General features: G+C 44.2%; 1 protein-coding gene across 13 annotated transcripts in view; it reads right to left on the bottom strand.

The window, feature by feature from the left end:
• LOC111249008 (nephrin-like) overlaps positions 1 to 17,279 on the bottom strand; it is a 226,991-nt gene that overhangs the window by 168,077 nt on the left and 41,635 nt on the right. For 2 of the 13 annotated variants that reach the window (XM_086988783.1, XM_086988786.1), the window contains exon 1: positions 15,323 to 16,686. The exons of the other annotated variants lie outside the window; for them this stretch is intronic. The gene's annotated coding sequence lies outside the window, so the exon portion shown is untranslated. Of the gene's footprint in view, positions 1 to 15,322; positions 16,687 to 17,279 lie in introns of those variants that run through there. 13 annotated transcript variants of the gene reach the window in all.

Below are 17,279 nucleotides of genomic sequence, written 5' to 3'. Positions count from 1 at the left end.
TGCTTTTCATCCTCCGTTGAATTATATCACTCGACGGAGAGTAGTTTGCTTCTGCGCAGCCGCGCGACATGGCGAGGCGCTACGGGCGTTAGTCCGACTCATATGTATTACCGTCGTAGCATAATATGAAGCGCAACACCATCCTGACTATAACGTATCTACGTACGCCTGTTATTCGCGGACTTACCTTGCCATTTGTTCGTTCAAGATTATTTCAGTATGACACGACACAAATACGCTTAGCCCAGGGTCTCCAAACAATACCGACCTGCAGAGAAACCACGAGTTGCTGAGACGCCTCGAGGAATATCAAAAGGAGAAGGGAAATGGAGCAGTGGGACGGAGAAGGCTGATTAGCAGTTGTAGGTTGTTTGTCTTCACTCATGATCTCGATCTGAATAGCCGTGTTGGATACTCAGACGAAAGAAGGAAGACGTCCCAAATGGTGCGCCTAGGCACGCACTGCTGGCGCCACTGCGTGTCGACGTGTGCGTATACATTCACGTCTGTCATATAACGCCAGCAGCAGAAATGGTAGCAGCTGGATAAGCACATAAGACGGGTGAGGCTTATCGAATGCTGCTGGTTCTTGGTTACTGGCGACTGCGCCATTGACAATTCGACGCAAGATTACTTTTGCGAGCAGCACAGTGCACCGCCCTATGCCAATTACTGTCTCCGTTGAAGCAGAACCATTTTGGGCTTTAGGGGCGTTTGGGAAATACAAGACATTGCTGACAATAATGCCTATAAGCATGCTCATACACACGCACAAGATCATCTTGACATACGAGGACGCTTCCAGAAATGCACTGACTCTGGGCGAGCCCATGCCGATACAGTAATAATGCCAACACCATGCATCGCGCACTAAAGGTAAAAGAAGCGAAGACGCTCAGCAAACACTCGCTAAACGTCAACGCTAACGCCTAGCAATTGTTGTTATTACTTTTGGTGGCGATAGTAGAGAACGCAGCCGTAATTGTACTCTACTCTACGGTGTTACGCAGTGAAGAAGGAGGCGTTCAGTATTAGCAGAGATCAGCCAAGTCATTGAAGTTTGGCCCTAGAGCATTAGAGATACAGCAAACACTGCACCTCGCTTCAACGTGACAGTCTAGCCGTTGCGCGCTTATGCTCACATCAACCGATCGAACCGGCACCTCAGAATTCTACATCTTTACATCGCAGCGTTTTTCTCTTTTTCTTTATCCCTTATTGGCCGACAACGACCACAAGGCAATAACAGTAGCGTCAGCAATGACGGCGAAGCGACGGCTGGCGCCGCTCCGCCAAACCCCTCCTCATTATACATTCGCTGCTTCCAATCGGTCACTTGGTTATCCGCTTGTCGACGGTTTCATTGTGTTGAAGCTGGACAGGGCGAATAGATTATCAATAGCATTAACGCCGCTATTGAGTGCCGTTGGGGAACCGTCAGCATCATAGGCAATAGCAGCAGAAGGCGCTACTTCTGCCGAACGGTTCCGAGCAGCTGGAACGGTCAGTCACCGACTGACTGTTTCTGTCAGTTCGCATGCATCACCAACTATTGAAAGAGCTCGCCGCCGCTCCTATTGGTGGACTTCGGCTAATCGACTTCAGCTGTTTCCTACAACCAGACCTGCGGGCAAGCGATGGCGATTGTACGCTTTATGTTAAGTTGACATTAATTGATATGGCAGCGTCATGCAAGCACGCTGCAGTTCGTTTTGGGAATAGCCGAACAATAGAGATAGGCAGATTTGTAGGCAGGTGGTAGAGGTCAGTCTTCTGCGTCACGTACGCTTTCACTGAGTAGACCAATAATGACGTGCGGCCTACACATTAAGTCAGTAATTTCTGACGGCACGCCGTGACGTCGTCGATATTTTGCATGAAAAAGCAGCCAACAAATGATCTACATAGATATATATCCCTTGGGACAAGAAGAGAGCGAAGAACAAAATTTGTCAAAAAAAAAGTATACGACACACTCATCGTACATTCGTATGACTATCAGTCGAAGATCTGCCAACTGAAACACGAGTAGTATACACGCGCGAATCGCAAATTTGTTGTACGTTATATCGTGCGTAAGGAAGTTAGGTTTGCCTTATCCTAAAATAAATAGTTTTCTGTATATTAACGTATATTCGTATTCGAATGAAACGTTTGGGGCTATTGGAAACTAACGTTTGTTAAATAGGATCAACAAAAAGCTAGTGGGGTCTGTATACACTCAGTCAGACACAATCGATCGAATTTAACTTTGCTCAATTAGCTAATTTAAAATTCTCTTTTGAAATACTGAAAATAAATAGAAAAAATAGAGGACAGAGGTAGGATTGAGTGACTTTTGTTACGAAGGTGCCAGTTAAAGCAAAAAGTCAACGGCTCATCTACATTTCTTTAAGCTAAACAATATCTACTCTTACAAAGAGATTTCTCTTAATGTTTTATAATCTGTTTTTCTGTTTGAGTGTTCATTTGATGAACCTAAAATGTTAGCGACTATATTCGGTAGACACATATAGCTCGCGTATCTGTTTAAACAAATCCGTGTATTTTGTCATGGGAATGGTATCGTGCTTTAGCCGCTATCACCTTTAAACAGTTTGTTAAACAGGGAACAGTTAAACAGGGAAATGTTTAAAATATGGGAAAAATATCATAAAAAATAACAAAGTATATTTTAGTAATTTGAACTAGGGAAAACTTCAGGCACTTGACATGCGTTCATGTATTCCAAGTCGAAGCGTTTTCGAAAGCAAGACCCTTATTTTGAAAAAAGGTCCGAAATGTGCTTCATTTGATATAAGTCCTAATTTTAGGCTTAAGTATATTTTGAGTTAATTTAATTACTTGAGGTGCTGTGCTTCTGTTTGCCTATGTTCGAATATTCGTTTTGGGATATGTATTGATGGCAGGACTTTAGTTATGGACGCATAGGATAGCTCTCGGATAGTTTAGTTTACGCACTGTAATGTATATATTTTAAGTTCATTTTTTTCGAGAAAGGAACAACGATAAATGGAGCTACTACACAGGTCGATATGCACGTGGGGATTAAGTAAGTAAGGAGTTACCGTAGCTAAGATCTACAATGAACACACTTAAAGGAAGTATTGGTCAAAGATCCGAAATAATTGGAAATAACTGTAACAGGCTTGTTGACGAAAAATCGAAGGATCTCTCAAATAAAAAAAAAAGTTTATATCGAAATAAATTAAAAGCGCTCACGCTTAAAAGGTCTGTCCTACCAAAAATGTCTTGAGCTCATCGGCAGCTTATATCGTACAGCGCTCAAGCACAGCAAGCGATGAGAAACATTGAAAACTTAAGCTGAACAAGAGACATGTTGTTTTTCGCGTCTGTCTAGGTTTTACTGTTAGTACGCACATGTATAAAGGAGTTTGTCGGCACATCTATTCAGATAGGAACCCTAGTATCATAAATGACGACGTCTACATTGATCGAGATGTCAATAGTAACGCGAGTTCCGTTTATATTGCATAACAACTACAGTAGTAAATAATTTAGTCTTATCATCAAGAGCTCGATAGATGAGGAAAAAGCTACTAATGTTTGCAGTACTTGGTATTCGCAGTGTGCCGTTCAGTCATTTTTATTGATTACCCTCAATGGGTAAACCCCATCTCTTCATTCCGACGGGTCGAGTTAAGTCGAAAAAAGGAATGAGTGCGGCAGGTACCTAACCAGTGCTTTATCCTACGACTTGTGGTCGTTACAAGCAGCTTTGACAAGAGTGATGATAATGGTAATGCCTAGGACGACAGCTATCGCGATGTTACGTTACACGTCCTGAAGCGTTGGTTCGACAATCTGCTTCTATAGTAGTTTGCTTATATGCAGAGACGGTGTCGTTTTGGCTTTCAATAATCACCTATGGCACGTAATAATTTATGCCTAACGGAACGATCTAGAAGTATTTGAGGCGTTTGATAAGAGTTAAATAAGTATCTTAATAACGAAAGCAGCGTTCTATGCCACGCGGTGGAGAGTGTCTAAGCTTATTTTAATCTCAAATAGGGGCCATCTGGGGTACGGCGTCACTTATTTCAAGCGATGCTATCAAAAAGTTATGCGTTTTTCTCTTCACAATCGATTTTTTGCTGCTCCTGTCCTTACTGCTTCTGTGGCCAAATGATGTGGAAAAAACGGCGTGGTGTACTTAATGTTTTGATCTGATTTCACGTGAATGGTTATTCAGTTGCGTACGCGATCCATCTGCGCTTCTACGAAATAGAAACACCTGTCAGTTCTTCTTGTTTCGTCGTTGGTGACTGTAACACACCGTCAGGATTGTTATGGCCACCGCTAACGACGATACATGGTCGTCAATAAAACGAAATCGAGTGACCCTATAGGATGCTGTTGCTTTCTGACCTAAGTCCCATTACGACCTGATTTCCTTCCTTTGAAAGCATTATTTCAGTCAAACTTTAAATATCACCACTTTTTATGGTTCTGAAAAATGAGTTTTATGTGCGGCCTTTTCAAAATTGCCGTCGCCCCCGATTCGATCACCATAGTGCATGAAATGAATTCGCTGTTACCCTTAACCATATAATCTTCCTGTGTGAGTGTACCGTTCCTGTTTGTTTGTGTGTGTGCGCATCAATGTATGCAGAGATAGGTGTAGATTTCTGTATGTCTCCGCATGATAGGTTTTCACGATGGCACGTTTTAAGTGTACAGAAGGATCCGACGGATTATAAGGTCTTCAGGTATTGTATCTATAAGGGTAGATACGGTTCTCAGAAAAGGTTGATAGAATCACAGGGCGGCGGTTGTTATTTCTTAGCTAGGCACCAGTGTCCGAGGCGCCCGAGCTGGCTGTGCATGGTTGCTCGATTCAAAAAGGGGCTTAAGAGGGCAACTGACTCATGAGGTATTCGGCTCACTTTTGAGTCCCAAGTCTTTTCATATGGATTTCGTCGATGATGGTTTCTTCCATCCTACGGATGCCTTCCCTTTCCAGCTAAGCCTGAGTTATAGCCCATACAAGCCGTGTTTTCTTTTCCGGCGGTCTTCTTCCAAAGGAACTTTACCAGAGCGCCTCTCTTTATAGTCAGCAAGCAGCAAGTGAACGTCGTTTCATTTTCCAGCAAACTTGTAACCGTCGGTTCATGCCAGCGGTCGCATCAGCGGCAACAGCACCATCAACAGTACCAGCGTCTTTCCCCTGTCCCCCGAAACAGGTATAACGGCTACGAGACTCAGAAAGTTGAGCCCCCGAAAATAAGCAAGCACGAAGTAAATGGAGAAGACTCGCCTGTCATCAGGGGATAGTAACCTTCCGGTTTGTTAATCAAGTTAGCCTCTGGATCGGGCACCCTCGGCTGCGGGTTACTACCCTTAGGTAGCCCCTGGATTACTTGCATAGTTTCGGTTGGGAGGGGGCGGGGACCTAACGCGAATGTGGAAGCGTGTAGCGAACGCGAAAAGGAACGAGGAACAAGGCTGGCGGGCGGCACTAGTTATTGGAAAACGGATTGACTGAAGAGTTTGCGCTTGGCTTTGCCTGCTGTCGTTGTTCCTGACTTCCATCCGCCTTAAGGATCCGTCCCGTTACCAATGTTTGCCCCACGGATTCCTTGCGCAGTTCTCTCTAACCCATTTCTCCCTTTGGCTGTGAGCGCCGATTCGTCTTGGTAACCTGGTACAATGCTTTATTTCAGCCCAAGCACCGCAGGCAGCACAACTCGATGAGCGCCAGCTACAGTAACGGACAACCCAACTACGACCGTTAGAAACGAATGAAGCTTGCAGAGAAGTGCGGTGTGGAACGCCCTATCTAACAAAGAAAAGTGTTAGCTAGTTTCCCAAAAAAAAACATCCTGTTGCTGTTGCTGTTGCTGCTGCGGCTTTGTGTGGTATTTTCCTCATGCGGCAACCGCCCTATTTCACGTAGCCTCTTGAAGCCGTAGCAAGCAAAGTCACACGCAGGACTGGTCGGTGTTCCAACAGGAGGTGCTTATGGCAGAGCTTTGTCGAGATTAGTACGAGGCTGTACGTCGCCAAGGCGCCAGTTAGTGAGTCTCCGCTCTTGTTTTCCACAATGGCTTTCGATTTCCGCGGTGCCGCTGCAGCAACAGCCAGCTTGGACTGGGGCAGTAATTTCCAAGTCATCATATGGTTCTGAACCCCTTCGGGCATTAGGACTTCTGCATACAAAACACACGACCCAGCCATACATACAAGTACGGTATGGGCATGAAACAGCTGATGGTATCACTGAGGTGGTGGCGTCCTAGTGAAACCAAGAGAGCTCCGGCGTGGGATCTGGAAAACTTTTCCAAAATCTATCAGCTCGTGCGCGATCATGGCCTTACACAGGGTGTTTTAGCCTACAGCTTTTCGTTTGTTTCTAGAAAACTAACATGCACGCACACCCGTATACATCTATATCGAGATGGCCGTTCATGCCACGTGCTGATATCTCCATAAAGTTGCTAAGTCGAACTAGCAACTGTGGTTGTACCAGCAGTGTTAGTCGTAGCAGTAGATCAAGTAAGCTCAGCTCTCTAGGGTAATCCCTTAAGTCTGGCGGTCGGCTGCTACAGGCGGCCGCCGTTATTAACTTTTCATCTCCTGAGCCGGAATTAAGCTAGAATCAACTCCATCGGTACCATCATCCCCGCGGCCGTCTCTTCCGCGTTAGTTCGCGCCGTTCGTTGCCATCGTACACTAATTCTCTATTCCTGACAGCAACAGTAGCTGTCCTATCCGTAATCCTGATGCCTAGCGTCCGCCGATATACGGTCTGATACCTTGCTTCGTCAGGAATATTCTTCATCCTACTGCTTTGAGTCGTTTACTGCAGTGAGGCACAGCGAAGCAACATCGCTAGCAACAGCGTTGGGATCGTCGCTGCCAGGAACTGTCGAGGCTGTTCAACACTCGGTTCGTCAAACCCTTACTTCCAATGGCTACCCTTCTGTTCCTGATTCCTGACAAGATGCTGTCTTACCCCCTGTCTGCTGTACGATGATATATTCTAACATTCCGCCCATTCTAACTTCAGACTAAGTTCGTTCTTAGTTAATTTGCATGTGTTTGAAGCGGGTCTATTGTCAACTGAAATTCGTTCTAGCGCTTTAAAACGGGGCGATACAGCAAATGAAGTGAGTGTTCGTATATAATCACTATTATTGCTTTTATTTTCCTGTATTACTCTCTTGAGTTGATAAATGACGTTATCACTTCTACGATCGGACGGTACGGATAACTTAACGTGATGCATATGACAAGCCCGCGCTTCGTGATGTATATGTTTCTATAGATCGTGACACATTTTCTACCACAAACTTTCTTTATTCCAGCATTTCCCATTCGCTTTGTACAGGATAAGGGTTTAAATACTGTTTCATTATGATTTAGATGCGCTTAACACGCAATGATACGTACCTTAATCTCCGTTTTGATGTTTACCTCAAAATAACGTCCATTTCCCCTATATATTGTTGTTAGTATAATAAATCGGCTTATCTTCAATTTATATTCTAAATATAACGTACGTTCACAGTATTACCAATGGCGATCTGCGAGTCCAACAATTGATTAACAAAGAGTTATAGTTGAAAGAGTCCATTGATTTGGTACATAAATGGCCTCAATTTACATTGTGTTATAAGCTCAAAAAAAAAAAAGAAAAATCAAAATATCCGCAAAACGTTCTGTTGAACACTACTATAATAAACAAGCAACATCTCAATACTATAACAATTATATATAATGGCAAAACTTTGCATCGTTTATATATATATATATATATATATCGCCTTTATTTCAAAGCAGAATTTTATGTACAATGTAATGTACAGAAGACACCTGTTATGATTATGCACTACGGTGACATTATCCCAGTACATAGTTATTACCTTCCATGTTGGTGGTACATCATGTCGGTGTCGCACGAGGGCCGCAAAGACCCCGATGAATTCGTTTTCAACAGAATGGAGTTTCTTGATGAATAAAAAAAAAAGCAGCTTCAATCTGCCAAGGGACAGCATCATTACCTCTGTGGGTACGCATGGTAGCAGTAACGTCAACGGTATCAGCAAGAGGTACCAGCAATGGCCAGTCATTCCCACGAAATGCGTAAACGTTTATCACCAATTACTGCTGCCGTGTTCGTTCGTTCGTCCGTCGTTGTATGCTATCTCAGAGATGTTGATCACGACGACGCGGCACCGACATTGACGTGGACGTTGTTGCCTTGACTATTCTTCTACGACTAACACTTATAGCAGTAGTTGTATTGCTAGTAATAGTTGGAAGTCCAGATAAAGAACGAAGCCAGCAGTGCGATGTCAAACCACCATAAGCGCCATCATCATCATCGGGAGCAGCAGTGGGGAAGCATCTGTGTGTCATCTGCAGCACCGGGGGGGGGGGGGGGCTATTTGTCGCTCCTGAATGTTGCTTTAGATGCTGCTTTGACCTGTGCACGTGTGTGTGTGCGAGTACTTCCTATGTGTTAGCGTCCATATGCGCGCGTATGTGCACCGTCTTCTACGGCTGCTAACCATTCCACATCGGAACGTTATCCTCAAAAATGTGGTGTAGTATTAGCAGTACGGCAGTGCATAGCAGCAGAAACAGCAGTTTATTGCTCAGCGCTCAGTTTTTCTACGTCGTTTTTTTCATCTTCACTTGAAAATTAAGTTCTGCTTGCCGTGGCGTTGTCGCCGTTACTCTTGCCCGGTCCATGCTGGGGTCCCACGACCCTCGGACGAACCAGCCAGCCGGTCGGTACGCTGGCCGACTCCCATGCGTGTTTTCGTCATGCGAACGAATTAGCTCTACCCGCCTGTCTGTTGCTTCGCTCAGTGTCCCATCGCCGTTGTCGTTGTCGCCCGCTACGTGTTGTTCGCCTTTTGTTGTCTCTCCTTAAGTGAATCGCACCTGTCATATCCTTGGCCATCTTGATGCTGCTTCTGCCTTACAACTTCTCTGCATCCTCCTGGCAGATAGCGAGCGCATAGACGAGTCGCTGAAGTCACTTGTTCTTCTCTCAACAGGACAGATAGCAGTACTACTCATCGTGCCTCTATCTGTTTGTGCGCACACTCACCTGCCCCATAGTATGACAACAGTAGACCAGGGAGAACGTTGAAAAAGTGTCCGACAGACACAATACATACTATAAGTTGTGATCAACAATCGGTTTCTTGATCACCCAGTTAGCTAGGCTCGAATAGCCGAGTACGATCTTGTAGAGCGGCCTACCGCGCTGCCGCAGCAATTGTGGCTAGGTGCGCTAAGACCACTTGTTTCAAGCAAGTCAGAGAAAAGGGTAGTCCCACTCAATTTTCTCACAGGAAGGAAGATGGAAAGACGCAGGGGTACTGTCATAATAGTAGTAGAAGGTATTTGTAGCAGTAATAGTTATTATAGTAAATTATGACATGATAATTCGTTATTAAGGTCAATTTAGCGCACTATACACAACGCATGACATGACACGGCCACCAAACGAAAGCTACTTGTACAACACAGTACAGCCTTTAAAAATTATTTTACCAGTGCACATATAACAAAAACATCAAAATGACACGAAATAGCTAAGATCTGTAACTAGTCCGAAGCTCCGGAGTATCCGGAACGCAATGTTCATGAAAATGTGACAAGCGAACAAAATACAAAAGAGATACAGAAATTCCCTTATCACAGCCTAGGTTTGCTCCTTCCCTAGATTTCTAGGATTTAATTTACGTTTGTGTGTCATAGGCAAACAACGCTAATCAATTCAACTAAGTATTTTCTATGTTCGTGCACACACATACGGACTAAATCGTAATACGAAAACTTTGATACAAAGAAACTAACTCCTGTTTCGTATAAAAATTATCAGTTCAAGTACTCTGCGTTTGTTTGGCTACTACCCTTTCTACGCACCACTACGAGCCGAAGATCAGTTCCAAACGCTTCAAAACTATGCAGTTCCAGACTGCACTAACTATATAATGCAGCAACTTAGAAAACGGGCATTTCCGCTACTATGTCGATACCAAATAATGATACATATGTAAAACTTACAAAAGGCGTGTTTGAAACAGCTTCTATAATGAGTCAATCTCAGGCGCAGTTATCGGCACGTAGTAGTAGCATATCTTACTGTATAATCAGGATAACAGCATTCGGTACGTTTCTAGTTGAATAGTAGTCATGTGTCTCATTTCTTTTTGTCGTGTGACATGTGACGCGAATGTACCATGTTTAGATGCGACAGCGGAGCGCGTAGGTCGTTCCACCTTTGACTTAGGCAAACCTTTGGCAGCAGTTCCTTGATTTGTGGATCTGGAAGAAAGCGTGTTGATGCTTTGAGCCCAGTTTGTAAACCCGCACAGATCTCCTAGAGCGATATATGCTGCGTAGCTGCCATCGACAGTGTCGGACCTTATTAAAGAGTTCTTTTCGGAGCACTAGAGGCAATAAAGCTGAGCCGAATATTTCTGTGAATCGAAATTCGACGTATAGCACAAACGCTACTTTCCTTCCATAGACTCCGCCACTATCGGGTGCTACCCCTAAAGTAGAACAGTTGGTTTTGGCGCTTATTCGACTCAACCAAACTCGTCGTTTATATGCCTGTGCCGAGCGTTGCAAAAAATGGTAAAAAACGTCGAGGACGCAGCTTGCAGAGCCTTTTTGAACACTTCATCTTTCTTCTTTCTACACTTAAGACATCGTCAAATCGAAAACTAAAATGGCTGGACTCTTTTACACTTGGCTTAGGGAAAAATCAAGAAGAGATCGTACGCAACTAAATCATTATACGACTAACACCGTCGAACGGGGCAGCGAGTTTGTTCATCAAAAACGACAGAAACTTAAGTCTGGCTACCCCTTCTTGAATGTAGGTTTTCTTCAACAACGGTCGTACCGCGATGTCATTTTATCTAGCATTATGAACATCCTAGCCGGTACTGCTTTTGCTGGCCTGGTTTGCGCTGTATTTTCGGTCCTGGTCTATACAACTTACACAATTTTTAAAACTAGTTTAGACGATGCCTGCACAAGCGTGCCTGTCTAATGTGTGCTTCGTCACACAACTTGAGCTTTAGAAAAGTAGAGCTGAATTTGTCTGCGATACGCTAATGCCATGGCGGTGACGCCTATAAGGAGAAGTTCAGTCAAAAAGCGATGCAGAAAATAGTCTCCATTCAGTTGCCCTGGAGTTGAAGAATGCGTTACTCTTGCCTTGCACAGCTGGAATGGAATAGGGGGAGACAGAACTCTCAGACTGACTTGGTTCACCGGAAAGGCCAAAGTAAATATTTTTTGTCGGCCTTACTCTGCAGGAGCCTGCTGATGCACGAATAGCCTAAGCGTAGCAGACAAGGACAAAAAAAGCCTTATGGAAAAACAAATCGATGAAGTGACAGTGGCAAACAGAAATACAAACAGACCAATGCATCCCCGGGCTGCTGACCCCGGAACTATCGTGTGCATTTGTGGACTCTAACAGACAAATCTAGCGTAGCTCTTCTTTCTTCCTCGCCACCTCGCTGATCAAAGAAACTGCATCTCAACAAACGATACAGTCGGGAACGGAAAACATTGGCAACTGGCTCGACGTGGCAGCCATTTCTACAGTCATGGTCATACACCAGCATCTGGCACACAGACGACGTCAGTCTGGAATGTTAACCGGGAATTTTGGGACGACCGCTATTCAGATTGCGAGTGTCCAAAACAGGGACAGATCCTTTCGTCGCTTCCCGAAATAGTCCTAAGCCATGACATATCAATGTTTCCAATGTTGCCATCAAACCGATCGTTACCACGCCCTCGTGTCGGGTGATTTTGTACGGATGTTTTTCATCGCGCGATTGGTGTTTGTTTATATGCATGTCGGATTGCACTTAGCTGCCTGATGTGACCATTTTGTCTGCTTCTGTATGATAATATGCTCAGTGATTTTTAATAGTTAGCCAAAAAGTATTATCTACTAATGAAGAGTATAAACTCGATACTTCTAGCGAAAACCACTGCATTCGGAATTCCAGAAGTTGCCAAGAAGTCATTGCCAAAAAATGATGGTCTATGACTTGCAGTCGATTATTTCTTGCTATTATTTAAAACCTCGTATGAAATTATACTTGTAGACGTATGGTCTTCGCCTATAGCTAAGAATAATAGAAGCTGTGTTATACATCTGTACCCAGATAAATACGCTGTTTTCTTTTTATTATCAACCGCTTCTGCACGACCGGGGGTTTCTATCTAGCCACAATATTGGGTGAAGAACATGGCGGAGCTGTAACCACAAGTTTAGCAACGGCCCAAGCAAACAAAACGTTTGTAGTAATACTACGAACGTTCGATCCGTTTTATACCATTACTTCGTATCCTTCCCGGTCCCTCAATCAGTCCACATCTACAGCTTCCTTCCCCAAGGAGTTCGTTAACGTTTAAAGGTTCGCTTGACTTCTTCGTCCGCGGGTGTGGGCGCTGTTCTTTAGTGAGTACTAGGCCTGTTTAGGTGGTTTGTATATAATGGTAGGTTTTCTACAAACATACACTCCCTCACACGATGTCTGGCTGCTCTGATAGCGAGTCTGTCTACTGAGACGTACAGAGGGGAGGGACTTTAGCGCTTAGTATAGAGTATCTGGCCTTTCTTGGATGCAGTTTAGATTGGCTGCTTAACGCCTTCATTACTAAGACTGGTGCTAACATGACCCGGGCGGAATCGGCAGAGCTGACTCCACCACACGATTTCTCATTCCACGCATTCAGACAACTACTGCCTAACACCATTGGTCCTTTTATTTTGTCCGTCTTTAACCCAGTACCATTCCCCTCCCCCTCGCTGGTAGCGTGTGCGGAATCATCAAATGCTCTTACCAGCCTAAACGCGCCTTGCGAGACGAGCAGACTTACGGTTCGTGCAATCAATGAGTAACTAAGAAATTAATACTTTTTTTAACGTGTTCAGGTACCAACTAGTCCAATTCAAGGTACGCTAGTTAGATACATCTCTCTGTATCTCACATACACATATATCTCAATGTTTAGATATACAGGTATTGTCTTTGTACTAGTTAGTACATTGTGATGATATGAGCTGCAACAAACAATCGCCTGCCTGATCACCTCTGTCCGTACAGCCAAGAATCACAATCAGAGCTAAACAAATGCACGAGGTTCTTAGGTTAACTGCAGGAATCACTGCGTCAATGCACACCCTAACAAAAAAATAACCAAACTTTTTTAAGAGAAATCATTATTGTAATGCTAATAGTAGTAAGATAAATAACAGCATATAAAGCGTATTGGATTGCGATTAATTGTCTTTGTTCGAGCGTGCTCAATGTATTAGCGTGCTACGTTTGACGAGTGCAAGGGGACGATGGGAACGAAGCTGTTGGCTTGTAGGTAGTTATACCGTACTTGAAGTAGGGGCTCTAGAAGAAGAACATGCATGATTGCTAGTGGAATGCATGCCAGTATGTACCCTATTGACAATACACCTGGTCACCCATTCAGTTAAAGTCTATAGTCCAATATGCTGGAACTGTGTTCTGATAGCTTGTTGACAGGCAGGTCGGTTAATCGATCGTTCCGTAGTTCCTCATTTGAGTAATCGTTAGAATTCTGTGTCGTGAAACCGAACTAGGATTTGTTCTGAGGATGCATTCAGACGCCTCTGTTGGTAAATACCAACCAGAAAGCAAACGGAGGTTAAATGGATTTGTCAATGATCTTAGAAAAGCCAATGGAATGGTACTTAGGGGTCAAGGAATACACGCAAGAAACAACCTTCCTATCCTTAGACTCCGAGCACCGATAGATAAACAACGTGACTGAACGCGTACGAAACATAGTGACGATAGAACTATGCTAAAGCTGCTCCATCGGATTCGTCGTTCTATTTCCGTTGCTCTTTCCGGCGGCAGTCGAAGCGGCTGTCGGAGGTAGTAATAGACCAAACTCATTTTAGCCATACCTTGCTAACTTGGAGTGCCTTTCATTGTTGCTTGCCATGGGAAAGCTTTGACTTTAATTTCCATTGGCTATACTGCGCTTAACTCCGCGTCGTCATACATTGACTGTTGATACAGCAGCAACACGAAAGTATATTGGGAACGGCACACGGAACGGCCGGACATAGGAGACTATAGAGCATGGAAGGCATCGGGGCAAAGGGAGCGCAATGAATGAGGGCGTCTCATTCATGTCTGCTATGACGATCAAGAAAACGAGTCAGTGAAAAGTCGAGTCAACCGATTCATGAATGAGTTCACCACCCCAAAGAGATTAGTTCAATTCCGCTAAGTGAATAAATTGCCTCCGGTGTCTGCCGTCCGCCAGTTACAGGACCGATGCGTTCTGCAGCGCGCAGCCTGCACTCCCTAGTATATACATATAGCAAAGCAAATCTCTTTCTGTTCACAATCGGTCCTTCGTGCCTGGACCTACGCCTCTTATATCACGCACATCAACGTTGCCCCTGACCAACTCCCAGCCATTACTGCGGTTATCACTTTGCCTTTCTACCATCACCAACAAGAAAAGTCCTCACGAGAGAAACAGCACTGAGGCCATTTGTAACAACACCTTTACCACCTTTACCACCTTTACCTTTTTGCCCCTAGCTGCTGAACTTATTTATGTCCAAGGGCAACGCGCCGCGTCCGCCTGGCGGCCGTCCATACAATCGTATACTACTCATGTATTAGTGAATCGATTGTCTAACAGACCAGCAATTTACCACTATAGATAAGAAGGCCTAGGTTTTCTCAAGGCATAGAGAACTCGTCATCAAATTTCTCCCACCTTTGGCGCTTTATATAAGGTGTGTCTCTAGCACACCCTCTTCGACTTCGAAAACTTTAAGTAAACTTGAGCTGTTGCATCTGCTCCATCTTATGGCAACTGTCAGTCCGTCGATCGGCAAAAGCTGTGAACCAGAACATTGCTACATAGCGTCCCATCGGGAAATGCCGCTTAGCCGCCTCGAAAAGGGTAATGTATAAGGGGATCAAAGCAGCCGACCCCCGAATCACCCATCAAGAGAAATGCATGAGTTGTCATTACTTTATCTGCCGCTATATACTTCACGATAAACTACACGACATATAGTACATATGCTCTTCACAGTACTAGCAATAATAATGCTAAGCTCCAGAGATAAACCTCTTACTGATATGATACCAAATATACGATGTCAGAGGTTCATCGGAAAAAATGAATGGATTAGTAGGGATAGCTTATGCCATAGGGTCTACAAAGCTCAATAGCACTTGGCTGCATTAGTTCATACACGTTCATAAACTTTATACACCGGTGGTTAGTTACTACATACCTCATAGAGGCGGTCGGTGGAGTTGGACGAGGTGGCTATCTTGTCATTAGTTCTTCTGGGGGTTTCGACCATGTTTCCGATGGTAGCGATGTGCATGTGTCTGTGTCTGATCAACACTCTCGACAATAACCCAGTGCTGTCCAAGCACCAAAGAGTTTTCGTTCACCATCCAAATTTCTTACTAGCAGCACTGCCCTGCTTTCCATCTAGTTTTCACTCGTATATATGAACTTTTCTCGTAAAGCTAGAACTCTTCAATACGCTAGCCGTTGGCGAGTTTCTCAATCAGTTCGGTAATGCTGTACCCCGAGCGAGCAAACGAACAAATAGCGTTGGGTGGGGCGTAGCCGAAGGTGCAGGATAACAACGTGCAAATTATAGGCTAGTTGACTGGTCGGATATTTGGCTGACTGCTGAGTCTAGTACTTGTCTTCGCGATCGTGCACCTTTTCCCCGCTCGCAGCTATAATAGCTTCGTAGTACGTTCAAGCGAGTTCACACTACCGAACGTCATCGCTCATCTTAAATTCCCTAGACACTGACAGCGAAATGGTGCTCGCACCCATCGAAGCTGCCGTACTTCTAGCTTGCTATTACAGTTTGCTTGATACACTGACCAGATCACCACTGTCTTACAAGACAATACTATATATATATTGTACACACACATACATATATATGTGTGCATGTAATTTTTCCACTGATGCTCATATAACGTTAAATTACTTTCTTATTTTCGACGTGAAAAGGAGAAATTTGGATGAGTCAGAGCAGTGAGCGAGTGGTGCCTGTCTAGGTGATTTGTGCACTAGATAATCTCTTACGATCAGTCGTCAGACACTCGAAGTGAACTCGCTGACCAGTGGCAGCCGTAGAAGCTGAGATGAGTCGCACGATAATCCAACACTATTGACTTCGGTAGCGTGTCGCCGCTCTCACTACTGCTAGACGAAGTCTTCCCCGACTGTCACCTTTATTGATCTTATATAGCGATATTAGCGCACCGAACACGATTCGATCAGTCAGCCAGCCAGTGAGCGACATTAGCTTCTTTGACGGCGAAGTGTTGCCTCTCCTGTATCACTTTTGTATGTCAGTTTCCTCTTCTCTTATTTCCTATCCTCCTGCGTTTATTTGATCTCTCAACCAGATGTCTCTTAGCTGGTCGTCTAATCATAAACCACGCTTTTGCTTGCCGAGTGGGGGGTGTTTTTCTTAAGAATAGGTGCGTGTGCCTTAATCTCTGTTAAAATAGACGTAACGCTGCCGATAGCATTCAGACGATATCACCATCTATTCACTCTTAGGAAGGCTAAAATGAGCTTTCGTCAAGCGACTGTGGGGGGAGTTTTTGATATCACTCATTCAACTATGTATTATTTCCGCCCGCCATATTGCACATCCGGCATATGGTGGAGACCGTAAAAGATATATATCACATACCAATTATCAGAAGCAAAATCGAACTCGTGAATCTGCCACAACTGTTGACCCTTAGGCACGGTTTAATATAAATTAGAATATTAAACTTCAAAAATCATTTACAATTGCATCATTGTCAATAAGTCTCTCACGAACTCAGTAGTAGTTGACTTGGAAAGCGGCATCCTGGGTCATCGCCACAAACCTATAGCAATCGCGGCAGCTAGATAATTGTAAGAGGCGATCGGCGTAGTCCGGTCTAAGGTTAAGGGGCAGCCTCTCTAACCAGTGAACAATCTAGAAAAGGCTACAAACCAGTTTATCGTTCAAACAAAACGAATTCGTTTGAGCTGAAAGTCACATCTCGAAAATATGTTGGCGATAGCACGGCACCGCCTGCGTTTTTTATACCGCGGCCTATTGGATCAACTGGAGGGCTCCGACAATCTTTTGTTGGTTTCGAATCAACAAGTACTAATACCAGCTTTTCCCTCTGGAAGTCCCTCGTTCGTCGAATCATTGCTTCGAATGAAAC

Source organism: Varroa destructor, unplaced genomic scaffold, assembly GCF_002443255.2.
Source record: "Varroa destructor unplaced genomic scaffold, Vdes_3.0 BEIS01000004.1, whole genome shotgun sequence".
Lineage (NCBI taxonomy): Eukaryota > Metazoa > Arthropoda > Arachnida > Mesostigmata > Varroidae > Varroa > Varroa destructor.
The sequence above is the reverse complement of the archived record's forward strand: the minus strand, read 5'-3'. Positions and strand labels throughout refer to the sequence as shown.